This window comes from Ranitomeya variabilis, chromosome 4 (genome assembly GCF_051348905.1).
Source record: "Ranitomeya variabilis isolate aRanVar5 chromosome 4, aRanVar5.hap1, whole genome shotgun sequence".
NCBI classification, from domain to species: Eukaryota; Metazoa; Chordata; class Amphibia; order Anura; family Dendrobatidae; genus Ranitomeya; species Ranitomeya variabilis.
In genome coordinates this window covers 708,256,145-708,270,700 of record NC_135235.1, presented here as the reverse complement: position 1 = coordinate 708,270,700, position 14,556 = coordinate 708,256,145, and the positions used below count along the sequence as shown (strand labels likewise).

The following is a 14,556-nucleotide window of genomic DNA, read 5'->3' as shown; positions in this document are numbered from 1 at the left end:
TTAAGCATAGTGATATCTTCCGCTGTCGCAGCCTTCTCAATATCCCTAACGTGTTCTCTAGTTCTGATTCTAAGTTCACGGGTAGTGAGGCCTATGTATACTTTCTTACATGGGCAACAGCATGATAAACTACCCCTTTAGAAGAACACGTTAGGGTTTTCCAAATTTTAAAAGTCTTAGTATTATTATAGTTTTGAAAGGTGGTACTTTTGAAATGGTTGCTACATGCCTTGCATGCTTTACATGGGAAGAATCCCTGGGGCAATGATTCCAACCTACCCCTAGGCGCATTTTGGTAGTGACTGTGCACCAGGAGATCACCTAAGTTCTTAGACCGTCTAGGGGTCATTAGTGGCCGACTCGGCAATATCTCTCTCAAAATGGGATCCGATTGAAGTATGCACCAATGTTTCTCCATGATTTTCACTAAATCCGGCCATTGCTTATTATGTTCGGTAATAAACCTCACATAATTGGGGACACCTATTCTGTCCCTTTGATTCCTATCTGGGTTACGGCTGTAAAGAAGCTCATCTCTAGAGAATCTGTTGGCTCTTTTGAACCCCTTCTTGACCAATCTTTTACTGTACCCACGGTCATATAGTCTCTCAGTAAGGTTTGAGGCTTGTTTTATAAAATCTTCTTCTGTAGTACAGATTCTCTTAAGTCTTATGAATTGACCTGTGGGAATCCCTTTAATTGTTGATCTATGGTGGGCAGAGGCCGCATGGAGCAGACTATTAGTGGCTGTCTTTTTTCGAAAAACGTCTGTAACAACATTGCCATTATCTAAAGCTTCAATCTGAAGATCAAGAAAGTCAACTTTTCTCCCATAATTAAAAGTGAGCCTGATATTAAAATCATTCTGGTTGAGCTTATCCATGAGTGTTATGAGATTAGCCACAGAGTCCTCCCATATAAAAATAATATCGTCGATAAATCGACTCCACCCATGTATTGCCTCTGTGCCCACAATGGCGTCCTCTTGGAAAATCTTTCTCTCCCAAAATCCCATAAATAAATTTGCATATGCGGGAGCACAAAAAGCCCCCATTGCTGTGCCTTGTTCTTGTAAAAAAAATTTCATCATTAAAGATAAAAACATTATGTTCTAAAATAAATTTAAGCAACAGCAAAATAAACTCATTCATAGGGGGATCCAAATTGCTCTCGTATAGGAAATGGGAGACTGCCAACAACCCGTCTTGATGTCTTATTGATGAATATAGTGCCTCTACATCTGCAGTGACAAAAAAAGCACCCTCCTCCAGTTGCAGTGTATCTAATCTTCTAAGAATACTGGTGGTGTCTTTAATATACGATGGTAATGTTATCACCAGTGGTTGTAGATAAAAATCTATTATTGCACAAATATTCTCACACAATCCTCCAATAGCAGACACTATGGGCCTCCCAGGTGGATCAATTGGGTCTTTATGCAACTTCGGGAGAATATAGAATGTTGCTAATTTCGGTTGTAATTTGGTGACTTAATCTACCAATTTTTGGGGGATAATCCCATCCTCATATGCTGTTTCCAATATATTAATTAATTTTTGTTGGAATTCTGTCAGAGGGTTATAGGATAATTTCCTATAACAGTTCTTATTATTCAAAATGTTAGCCACTTGTTTTTCGTATTGTGCACAGGGCCAGATCACCGTGTTTCCACCTTTGTCTGCCCTCTTTATAACTATATCCCTGAGGGATTGTAGTTCCCCAAGTGCTCTCTTTTCATTACCATTTAGGTTAGAGACCCAATTGGGTACTCGCGGCAGGCTCTCTATATCATTAGTCACTACTCTCGTGAAGATTTCCACGGCCGAGCACGTGCTCAGGTTTGGAAATTTCTGTGATCTACCCAGCAGATGAGATGGAAACTTACCATCATCCATCGCTTGGTTTTCTTCCAATAGGTCTTCCAGATTTTTCAAGGTTTCTCTGTCCATTTCAGATAAACCCGCAGTGTCACAATCTTTTCTATGATGTAGCTTTTGTAAAATAACTTTACGTGCAAACAGGTGCAGGTCCTTTACTACCTGGAAGGTGTCTAAGTGCGAGGAGGGGGAAAAATTCAGACCTTTTTCAAGTAATTTTATTTGAGAATCACTTAAAACATGACTCGACAGATTAATTACCTTAAGTTTGTCGTTGTGTCTCCTATTCGCTCTCCTATAGTTAAAGATATCTGGATATTTCCTGTTTTCGCGAGTCTCCCGATTACTCGCTCTAGTCTGCATACGACTATCATTGGAACTCTCTGCTTCGCTGCATGAAGTGCTGCTTTCTGCATATGACGCATGTTCATGTCTTGGGTTTAGATTCCTGATTCCTTCAGGTATCCGCTTCTTTTTTGGAAATTGCCACCTGAAAATTTTATCAGCTTCAAAGTCAGCTGAATCCCTTGTGAACTTTTTAAGTTTTAGTTCACTTATATCATTTTCCCACTTATCGATGTCTTTTTCTACTGCTTTAATAAAATTCTCCATTTTGTCAGCGGCCAATTGTCTTTTGAGAGTTTTTTGTAGCTCCTCTATGTCCTTGTCTAGGGCATTCATACTGCTGGTATTTTTGTCAATAATAATTTTTATAAATTCTAATGAACATGTAATTGCTGCTTTCTTCCACCTTTGAACTAATTCAAGGTCTTCCAACTCAAATTAGGGGTATACCTGTACTCTAAGGCCTCTGGGTACAATATTTTGGATAAGGTAGTTTTCTAAAGTGGCTTTATTCCACCATAATTTCGTTTTTTTATGTATGGCATTTTTGTATTGTAAGGAAAGGTCTCTATTCTCCACCGTAAAATCCTGTGATCCTGAAGAAACCCCTTGCTTGAACAGATCTGAGACTTTGGTCCGCCAGGTCGTCTCCCTGGCTTTTAAATCCATCCTATATATAACGGACACTCTGTTAGAAAACAGTATAGCAATATTATACATTACCAAAAATGAGTCCAATCGTGAAATGACCACCTCTTAAACTAGAATAAGTGACTTCTTACTCCGCCCTCCATTGGATGCAGTGCGTTTCACGCCTGCGTTCCAAGCGTGCGGCACGGGAAGTCATTATTTCATTGGAGGAAATCCCGTAAAATCACGCATGCGCAGAAAGAAGCCGGTATCACTGACATTCACATCAGCTGGTACAGCACGCGCTCCGGGAGCATATAAAAACTTGTCATAATAGAGCGCACATATACGCCCCCATTTGAGGAAGCCTGTGTGGCGAAACGGCGCTGTCGGGGTCTCCGGTGGCTATGCAAAGTGAGTAGTACCATTTTATTGGGATATTTTACTGGGATATTTTGCTATTGAGGCTTACCACACTAAGTGTTCAGCTGCTATTTGTCTGAATGGCATGTATATTCGCACAGCACCATGCACTTTATCAAACAGCTTCTACATATAAAGTAGCATTTACTTGCAGAAACACTTTGTAGGTTTTTTCAGCTTCATAGTTTACCACAATTTCTTCTTATTTTGCTTGCCCATATTGGATTATTTGCATTATGCATATTACTAAAAAATAAGGGGTTGAGTCTATTTGCAAGATATACATAAAAATGTATTCAATATTTCCCATAGGAATTGATTTATATATCCTAATGTTCTTTGATTCTCACATTCTGCTGCCATCGGTTATTTCTGTCTAGAAATTCCCTTGTTTTGTCTATTTATGTTTTTTAATGGATATCAATAAAAAATATATATTATTTACTTTTTGTTTTTGCCTCTGTATTCTCCTCCTGATTATGTCTGACGCTGGCCGGTCTGTACCAGCGTCAGAGAAGACTGCTCTCACCAATGCCTGGGTCGGGATCCTCTTCACCGCCGACGCTGGACAGGACCCGGCCCACCTCAGCTCTTCATCCTCCCGACCTCCCCCCAATCTCAGGGACCTGGGTGAGTCCCAAGATGATTTTTTTTAATGTATATACAGCAGTTGCACCTATATAATGTATATAGACTGCTGTATATACACTATATAGGTGATGCTGCTGTGTATAATCACTATACCACCTATATAATGTATGTATAGCAGTCTATATATTGTAAGGTTTCTCTTACTGAGAGTGTTGGGGGACACTCGCTTGGCCGCGATATTTAAGCACACAGCACGGGTTTATAAAAGAAAGCAGTCCATACGGTTTTTTAGGCCACATAAACCGGGTTAAGCACAGTTCATTACATAGAATATAACAGGCACCAACAGTCTCTTGGGTACCTGACGGGAGCTCCTGCTCCACCTTGACGACTCTTTTAACAGTCTTCTGGGTAAGCTGCCTAACGGGGATCACCAACTCGCCTGGTCCATACACAGTAGTCAGTCCAGATCTCACCGAAGGACTCCAGCTTCCCCACACTCTGTTAACACTCTTCTGGGTAAGCTGCCTAACGGGGATCCCCAACTTGCCTGTCCGGCACACAGTAGTCATTCCGGACCTCACCGAAGGACTCCAGCTTCCCCACACAGGAACAGTCACTGGCTCCGCAGATCCTGGTCCTCACACAGTTACCACAGGTCCTGGACCCCATCCTCCACCTGTCAGCTTAGGTCCTGGACCCCGTCCTCCACCTATCAGCTTAGGTCCTGGACCCCGTCCTCCACCTGTCACAACAGGTCCTGGACCCCGTCCTCCACCTATCAGCTTAGGTCCTGGACCCCGTCCTCCACCTGTCAGCTTAGGTCCTGGACCCCGTCCTCCACCCGTTACCTCAGGTTACCAGGATCACGCCGGTGGCCTAGTCCGGGTATTCTTCAGGACGTCCTTCCGCAGCCGGGCACGTCCAATACCCAGGCCACCCGAAGCCAAGTCTCACGATCTTAGGTGCTCTCCGGACCCTAGTCATTCCTAGGCCAATCCAGCACCATTCGGGACCCTAGTCATTCCTAGGACAGTCCCCGGGACCCTAGTCATTCCTAGGACAGTCCCGCACCGTTCCCAGGTGCTTGCAGGACCCAGTCCACGGTCTCGGGTGCTCTCCGGACCCTAGTCATTCCTAGGCCAATCCAGCACCATTCGGGACCCTAGTCATTCCTAGGACAGTCCCCGGGACCCTAGTCATTCCTAGGACAGTCCCGCACCATTCCCAGGTGCCTGCAGGACCCTGGTCATTCCCAGGCCAATCCAGCACCTTCACCGGTCAGGTCCATGCACAGGTTCCACACAGGACCTACCGGACACACCTCCCATGTGACCCACATCCTGGTCACATTATATACCTGAAACCACACCCCTGGATGTGTGTGTGGATGTGTGGCTAGTCTGACCCTCCCATCTCTCATGACTAGCCTAGTAAGTCACCCAAACTTAGCTATACACATTACAGAAACTCTTGAGGGACTACAGGTCCCAGCATAAACACAAAACATCAGACTTACTACGCAGACTCCCTCTGCGACACATATCGGCCATTCACAATACTGCCGATTACAGGTTCACCACGAATATCACCACAATAGATACGCCTCCATGCATATCTCGCAGAGCGCACAGAGCGCCCCCTAGCTGCCACAGGGGTCACTACACCATCACATATATCACATATCCTCCCCCTCTGTTCACACCCGTAGGGTTGAACACCTGACAAACACCTGAAATCTCGAGACAGGTCACACACACTCTCTTGTCCCACCAGTCGAGAAGACTGTCTCAAACGGTTTTGAGCAACACTCATAATCATACTCATACCCTTGTTGGGTTACCCCGCCCCCAGCGGTCAACACGTAGGCCTTGAGCTTTGGCCCTTAAGTCACAGTCTGTCTGTGTCACCAAACCCTTAGTCACTACATTTTCTCTACCAGGTCTCCCACCTAGGTCACTCAACACTGAGTTAACTGAGGAGTTACTGCCTCTAACTCGTCCTTGGCGATCAGCCATTCCACCAAGCCCAGGCGACTTTGAGCTTCCCTGGCTTGCTCCAAACGTCGAGTTGCTTCATTATTCCTCAACAGGATCATCTGTTTCATCTCTAGTGCCCACTGCACACCATACGCTTTTACTGTCTTTTCAAAGGCTTCATGCACACCCTCACCGGTATCACCGTCTGAATGGGAGTCACCACCAACCGTCAGCACGGCACATGCCTTTGTTACTGGCCATGACTTGTCACAGTCACCCCCAGAGTCTGTGTCACACTCCACAGTACATTGACCCCACAAGTCACTCTCTGTCTGGGTGTCAGCTCCACTTGTCTTATCCACCAGACCACTACCAGTCATATTGTGGCTCACTTCAAGTGACGTCAGGTCAGTTAGTTGGGCAATCGCACCTTTTCCCTTGGTCAGGCCTACATTAGGACTGTCACCTCTAGGGGGCGCATTCTCAATATTACTAACTGACATCCAAATTATACCCACAAACACGTCACCCTTTTCCCACAGTGCTACCAAATCTTGTCCTATTACCATAGGATACGGCAAAATCGGGTCTACAGCCACCTCACGGTATGTGGAAACCTCCGGTGCGACAATGTAGATAGTGGCTACCTGGAGATATTCAGTGTCCCCAGGTGACACAAAATCTCCTAGACGGGTTCTCAGCACAGACGCTTCTCTCCCCGGGTCTATCAATCCCCGCACACACTTTCCATCCAGCCAAAAAGTACACAGACGTGGCTCCTCACTGATTGCCACCCTTTTTTTGGCTCCACCCCCTTTTTGGGCAAATGCTCCGCTTTTTGACACCACCCCGGTTCGGGATTCAGCCCCCCTTCGGGATTCCACCCCTTTTTGGGCCATTACCCCTATTCGGGTTACCGCCCCTTTTTGGGACTCCGCCCCCTTTTGGGCAACTATCTCCATTTGGGTCACCGCTCACTATTAGGGATACTCCCCTCCCTGGGATACACCCCGTGAACTTCCCCACGGCACTCAGGCCCCAGTTCACACAGTACACCCCAACGTCTCTGGGCTTGTACTGGCCCTTTAAGAGTCTGCACAAAAATAATTTTTATTTTTTTTTCTCTATGTCACTTTCACCAGCTCCTGCTGGTACCGCCACAGCTCCCGCTGCAGTCACACACAACCGGCACCTCCAGGTGCTGCTAACCACAAGCCACTGCAGCTCCGCCTACTGTGGAACCTCTCGTTGCAACCGCGGCTACTCTCGACACGGCTCTGCACGGCTCCACCGCTGCCGCTTGTCACCTTCGTGACCCCGCCGAGTCACAGCAGACGCTTGTCACTTTCGTAACCCCGCCGAGTTACAGCTAGACGCTTGTCACTTTCGTAACCCCGCTGAGTTACAGCTAGACGCTTGTCACCTTCGTGGCTCTGCCACAGCAATTAACGCCACGTGTGCTAGCGGGATCGTTGCCAAAATTCTCCACCAATTGTAAGGTTTCTCTTACTGAGAGTGTTGGGGGACACTCGCTTGGCCGCGATATTTAAGCACACAGCACGGGTTTATAAAAGAAAGCAGTCCATACGGTTTATTAAGCCACATAAACCGGGTTAAGCACAGTTCATTACATAGAATATAACAGGCACCAACAGTCTCTTGGGTACCTGACGGGAGCTCCTGCTCCACCTTGCCGACTCTTTTAACAGTCTTCTGGGTAAGCTGCCTAACGGGGATCACCAACTCGCCTGGTCCATACACAGTAGTCAGTCCAGATCTCACCGAAGGACTCCAGCTTCCCCACACTCTGTTAACACTCTTCTGGGTAAGCTGCCTAAGGGGATCCCCAACTTGCCTGTCCGGCACACAGTAGTCAGTCCGGACCTCACCGAAGGACTCCAGCTTCCCCACACAGGAACAGTCACTGGCTCCGCAGATCCTGGTCCTCACACAGTTACCACAGGTCCTGGACCCCGTCCTCCACCTATCAGCTTAGGTCCTGGACCCCGTCCTCCACCTGTCACAACAGGTCCTGGACCCCGTCCTCCACCTATCAGCTTAGGTCCTGGACCCCGTCCTCCACCTGTCAGCTTAGGTCCTGGACACCGTCCTCCACCCGTTACCTCAGGTTACCAGGATCACGCCGGTGGCCTAGTCCGGGTATTCTTCGGACGTCCTTCCGCAGCCGGGCACGTCCAATACCCAGGCCACCCGAAGCCAAGTCTCACGATCTTAGGTGCTCTCCGGACCCTAGTCATTCCTAGGCCAATCCAGCACCATTCGGGACCCTAGTCATTCCTAGGACAGTCCCCGGGACCCTAGTCATTCCTAGGACAGTCCCGCACCGTTCCCAGGTGCTTGCAGGACCCAGTCCACGGTCTCAGGTGCTCTCCGGACCCTAGTCATTCCTAGGCCAATCCAGCACCATTCGGGACCCTAGTCATTCCTAGGACAGTCCCCGGGACCCTAGTCATTCCTAGGACAGTCCCGCACCGTTCCCAGGTGCCTGCAGGACCCTAGTCATTCCCAGGACGATCCAGCACCTTCACCGGGCAGGTCCATACACAGGTTCCACACAGGAACCACACAGGACCTACCGGACACACCTCCCATGTGACCCACATCCTGGTCACATTATATACCTGAAACCACACCCCTGGATGTGTGTGTGGATGTGTGGCTAGTCTGACCCTCCCATCTCTCATGACTAGCCTAGTAAGTCACCCAAACTTAACTATACACATTACAGAAACTCTTGAGGGACTACAGGTCCCAGCATAAACACAAAACATCAGACTTACTACGCAGACTCCCTCTGCGACACATATCGGCCATTCACAATACTGCAGATTACAGGTTCACCACGAATATCACCACAACAGATACGCCTCCATGCATATCTCGCAGAGGGCACAGAGCGCCCCCTAGCTGCCACAGGGGTCACTACACCATCACATATATCACAATATTATATAGGTGACACTGCTACTGATGTGCATATACGTTACATAGGTGATACTGCTGTGTATACATGTACGTATATGTGTATACATACGTGTGTGTGTGTGTGTATGTATGTATGTGTGTATACACACACACACACACACACGTATGTATATACATACATGTATACACAGCAGTATCACCTATGTCAGTGATTTTCAACCTTTTTTGAGCCGCGGCACACTTTTTATACTTAAAAAATCCCGGGGCACACCACCAACCAAAATGTGCAAAACGCTGCAGAATCCGCACAAAGAATTGACATGCTGCGGAAAATACAACCCAGCGTTTCCGCGCTGTATTTTCCGCACCATGGGCACAGCGGATTTGGTTTTCCATAGGTTTACGTGGTACTGTAAACGTGATGGAAAACTGATACGAATCCGCAGCGACCAATCCGCTGCGGATCCGCAGCCAAATCCGCACCTTGTGCACATAGCCTAATTCTAACCCTAATTCCAACCCTAACCCTAATTGCAACCGTAATTCTAACCCTAATTCTAACCCTAGCCCTAAGTGCAACCCTAGCCCTAAGTGCAACCCTAAGTGCAACCCTAGCCCTAAGTGCAACCCTAAGTGCAACCCTAACCCTAAGTGCAACCCTAACCCTACCCCTAACCCTACCCCTAATGGAAAAACAAAAATAATTATATTTTCTGTATTTTATTATTGTCCCTACCTATGGGGGTGATAAAGGGGGGGGGGGGTTATTTACTATTTTTTTTATTTTGATCGCTGTGATAGAACTTATCACAGCGACCAAAATGTACAGGAACGAATCTGCCGGCCGGCAGATTCGGCGGGTGCACTGCGCATGCGCCTGCCACTTTCCAAGATGACGGCGCCCATGGAGAAGACGGCCAGACACCAGGAGGGACATCGGAGCTAGGTAAGTATGGGGGGGTGGGATCGAAACATGGGGGGGATCGGAGGACCGGGGGAGCGGACAGGAGGGAGGAGGGGAGTGGACAGGAGATCGGGGCAGAAAGGACGACTGGGGAGGCGATCGGTGGCGGTGGGGGGGGCAGATCGGGGTCTCCAGCCATGGCAGATGCTATTGCAGCATCGGCCATGGCTGGATTGTAATATTTCACCATTTTCATAGGTGAAATATTACAAATCGCTCTGATTGGCTGTTTCACTTTCAACAGCCAATCAGAGCGATCGTAGCCACAGGGGGGTGAAGCCACCCCCCCTGGGCTGAAGTACCACTCCCCCTGTCCCTGCAGATCGGGTGAAATTGGAGTTAACCCTTTCACCTGATCTGCAGGGACGCGATCTTTCCATGACGCCACATAGGCGTCATGGGTCGGATTGGCACCGACTTTCATGACGCCTACGTGGCGTCATGGGTCGGGAAGGGGTTAATGATTATACCCAGCATTTCCCCGCGGCACACCCGACCATGTGTCGCGGCACACTAGTGTGCCGTGGAACACTGGTTGAAAATCACTGACCTATGTAACGTATATGCACATCAGTAGCAGTGTCACCTATATAAGATGTAGACTGCTATACATACATTATATAGGTGGTGTAGTGATTATATACAGCAGTATCACCCATATAATGTATATATAGCAGTCTATACACATTGTATAGGAAATACCGCTACTGATGTGTGTATAGGTGATACTGCTGTGTATATATGTCGTTATATAGGCGATACTGGTCTGTGTGTGTGTGTGTGTGTGTGTGTGTGTGTGTGTGTGTGTGTATATACACACAAACACGTACTTATATACACAACAGTATCACCTATATATAACATATATACACATCAGTAGCAGTATTGCCTATATAATGTATATAGACTGCTGTATACATGATATATAGGTGATACTATTATTATATACAGCAGTAGTAGTATCGCCTATATAATGTGTATCCAACATTTGCAGTATCACCTGTATAATGTATAGACTACTGTTTATACGTTGTATAGGTAATACTGCTGTGTATAGTCACGCCATCTATCTATCTGTGTCTAATATATATATATATATATATATATATATATATATATATATATATATATATAATTTTTTTTGTTCAGTTTCATCTATATAATGTGTGTGCACCAGTCACAGTATCACATACAATATATAGGTGGTACTACAACTATACACATCAGTCGCAGTATCAACTATATATTGTATATACAGTAGTTTCAATGTGATATATTCAGCAGTCGCGGTGTCTCCTATGTGATGTATGCATCATAATATAGTATAATGCTGTCCTAATTACCGTATATTGTAGGGATGTGTGTGTGTGTGTGTGTGTATATAGAGAGAGAGAGAAAGAGAGTGTAGAGATGTTTGTATAGTGTAGAGATCTTTATATAGTGTGGAATTCACACTATATATACACTGCTGCCACATCTCTACACTATATAATATATACACCACTCTATATTCCTTAACACGGTATATAATATGCCACTGTGTATATAATAGATTGTAGTATACCGTATACTCGTGTATAAGCCGAGTTTTTCAGCATATTTTTTTGTGCTGAAAACGCCCCCCTTGGCTTATACACGAGTCATTATCCCAAAAAAACGGAGGGGGAGCAGCGGGTCACAGAGGCAGGAGCCGGCGGCTGTGGCTAAAGCTTGTGCCGCTGCTAAGGAGAAATGAATATTCTCTGCGCTGGCAGTGAATATTCATTTCTCTTATAGCGTTCACAGCCGCCGGCTTCCAGCACCCATCATACTTACCTTCCCTGCGCACCCTCGCTGCATTTCGTTCCTGCGCCAGCAGCTCTTCAGGCCGAGCGATCATGTGTCCTCCGCTCATTAAGGTAATGAGGTAATGAGTATTCACCCCTCTCCACTCCCATAGGCATGGGTAAATATTCATTACCTTAATGAGTGGGGGACACGTGATCACCAGGCCACAGGAGCTGCTGGCACCAGAACGAGATGCTGCGAGGGCATGCAGGGAAGGTAAGTAGGAAGTGTGTTTTGTTTTTGTTTTGTTTTTATTGGAACCATGCATACATGAACAATGAAGGAGCCATGCATACAAAAATGGGAATAAGAGGCCCATGCATACAAGGACGGGGATAAGGAGCCCATGCACACAAGGACAGGGATGTGGGAGCCATGCACACAAGGATGGGGATAAGGAGCCATGCATACAGGGACAGGGGAGCCATGCATACAAGGACGGGGATAAGGAGCCCATGCACAAAAGGACAGGGATGAGGGAGCCATGCACACAAGGCTGGGGATAAGGAGCCATGTATACAAGGATGGGGATAAGGAGCCGTGCATACAGGGACAGGGGAGCCATGCAGACAAGGACGGGGATAAGGAGCCCATGCACACAAGGATAGGGATGTGGGAGCCATGCACACAAGGATGGGGATAAGGAGCGATGCATACAAGGACGGGGATAAGGAGCCCATGCACACAAGGACAGGGATATGGGAGCCATGCACACAAGGATGGGGATAAGGAGCCATGCATACAAGGACGGGGATGAGGAGCTATGCATACAAGGATGGAGATGAGGAGCTATGCATACAGGGACAGGGGAGCCATGCATACAAGGACGGTGATGTGGGGACAATGTATACCCGGCTTATACTCGAGTCAATACGTTTTCCCAGTTTTTTATGGCAAAATTAGGTGCCTCGGCATATACTTGGGTTGACTTATACCCGAGTATATACGGTATATTGTGGAGATGTGTATACTTCTACTGTCCTGCATAAATGGTATAATTCTCAGTATTTATTCTTATGTTAGTGTGTGTATCTGTCTATCACTCCGATTAATTGTGAGAAAAGTAGCGGACTCTTTATTGGCCCATGTGGCAACGTTTCGGATCCATAACTTCACATTTCTCTGATATGGAAGTGAAATGTTGCCACATGGACTAATAAAGAGTATAAAAAAAATCTGTTAAATTTTCTTCCACAAAAGTGGTATGCTTTTCTTCTCACTTGCTGTCCGTGTGCAGTCGTTTTTTTTTTCCTCAGCAGATGTTGCAGTCTGTTACACGGTGAGTCAGACCATTGAGGAGATGGAGAAATTCATTTCTACGTCTCCTCCACACCTATGCTGCGAGAGCATTGGAGCACTGACACTTGGCTCACACTCACAGCAGGGCAAGAGCCAAGTATCATTGGAATATCACATCCGATGCCATATGCTACTGTGATTCCACCCTAATGGGCACCTGTATTAAAGGGAACCTGTCACCCCCAAAATGGCTGGTGAGGTAAGCTCACCGGCATCAGGGGCTTATCTCCAGCATTCTGTAATGCTGTAGATAAGCCTCCAATGTTACCTGAAAGAGGAGAAAAAGACGTTAGATTATACTCACCCAGGGGCGGTCCCGCTCCGATGGGCGTCTCAGGTCCGGAGCCTCCCATCTTCATTCCATGACGTCCTCTTCTGGTCTTCACGCCGCGGCTCCGGCGCAGGTGTACTTTGTCTGTCCTGCTGAGGGCAGAGCAAAGTACTGCAGTGCGCATGCGCCTGGAAAGGTCAGAGAGGCGCGGCACCTGCGCACTGCAGTACTTTGCTCTGCCCTCAACAGGACAGACAAAGTACGCCTGCGCCGGAGCCGCGGCGTGAAGACCAGAAGAGGACGTCATGGAATAAAGATGGGAGGCTCCGGACCTGAGACACCCATCGGAGCGGGACCGCCCCTGGGTGAGTATAATATAACGTCTTTTTCTCCTCTTTCAGGTAACATCGGGGGCCGGTGAGCTTACCTCACCATCGTTTTTGAGGGTGACAGGTTCCCTTTAAGATCCGACAACCACTTTAAGGATGGGCCAGCGACTCATGGGCCACTGCTGTGTGCTTGCCCCCCCAGGCTAAAATTTGCCAGCCAGCCCCTGCGTCTAGCCCTCAGGATTTATCCCCGCAGCGGTGTGAATTTATGACAAGCTCCTTCGGTGCCGGTCAGCTGTTTTTCTTCTCTGTGCTTGTGGTAATTATAGAATGAACAAACAGTTGAACATCATGCACTACTGATTCATGTATTAATGTTTTCTATTAGACTGTGAACTGTCATTGTCTTGGTAAATAATTACAGATTTTTTTACATAGCTTGCCATTTTTATGGACAGTTTAAAGGGAATCTGTCACCCCAAAAATGGCATATAAACTAAGGCCACCGGCATCAGGGGCTTATCTACAGCATTCTGTATGTAACCTGAAAGATGAGAAATAAAGGTTAGATTATACTCACCCAGGGGCGGTCCCACTGCGGTCCGGTCCGATGGGCATTGCGGTCCGGGTCCGGCGCCTCCCATCTTCATAGGATGACGTCCTCTTCTTGTCTTCCTGCCGTCGCTCTGGCGCACGAGTACTTTGCCCTGTTGGGGGCAGAGCAAAGTACTACAGTGCGCGTGCGCCTCTGACCTTTCCCGGCGCCTGTGCACTGGAGTACTTTGCTCTGCCCTCAAAAGGGCAGACAAAGTACGCCTGTGCCGGAGCCACGGCAGGAAGACAAGAGGACGTCATCCTGTGAAAATGGGAGGCGCCGGACCCAGACCGCGACGCCCATCGAACCGGACCGCAGCGGGACCGCCCCTGGGTGAGTATAATCTAACCTTTATTTCTCATCTTTCAGTTTACATCGGGAGCTTATCTACAGCATTACACAATGCTGTAGAAAAGCCCCTGATGCAGGTGGCCTTAGTTTATAGGCCATTTTTGGGGTGACCGACTCCCTTTATGTAGA

The 14,556-nt window shown here is 47.3% G+C and overlaps 1 protein-coding gene across 3 annotated transcripts in view; it reads left to right on the top strand.

Moving 5' to 3' along the window:
• The window catches only part of LOC143766489 (uncharacterized), a 140,463-nt gene that overhangs the window by 122,338 nt on the left and 3,569 nt on the right, over nt 1-14,556 (top strand). The gene's annotated exons all lie outside the window — the stretch shown is intronic.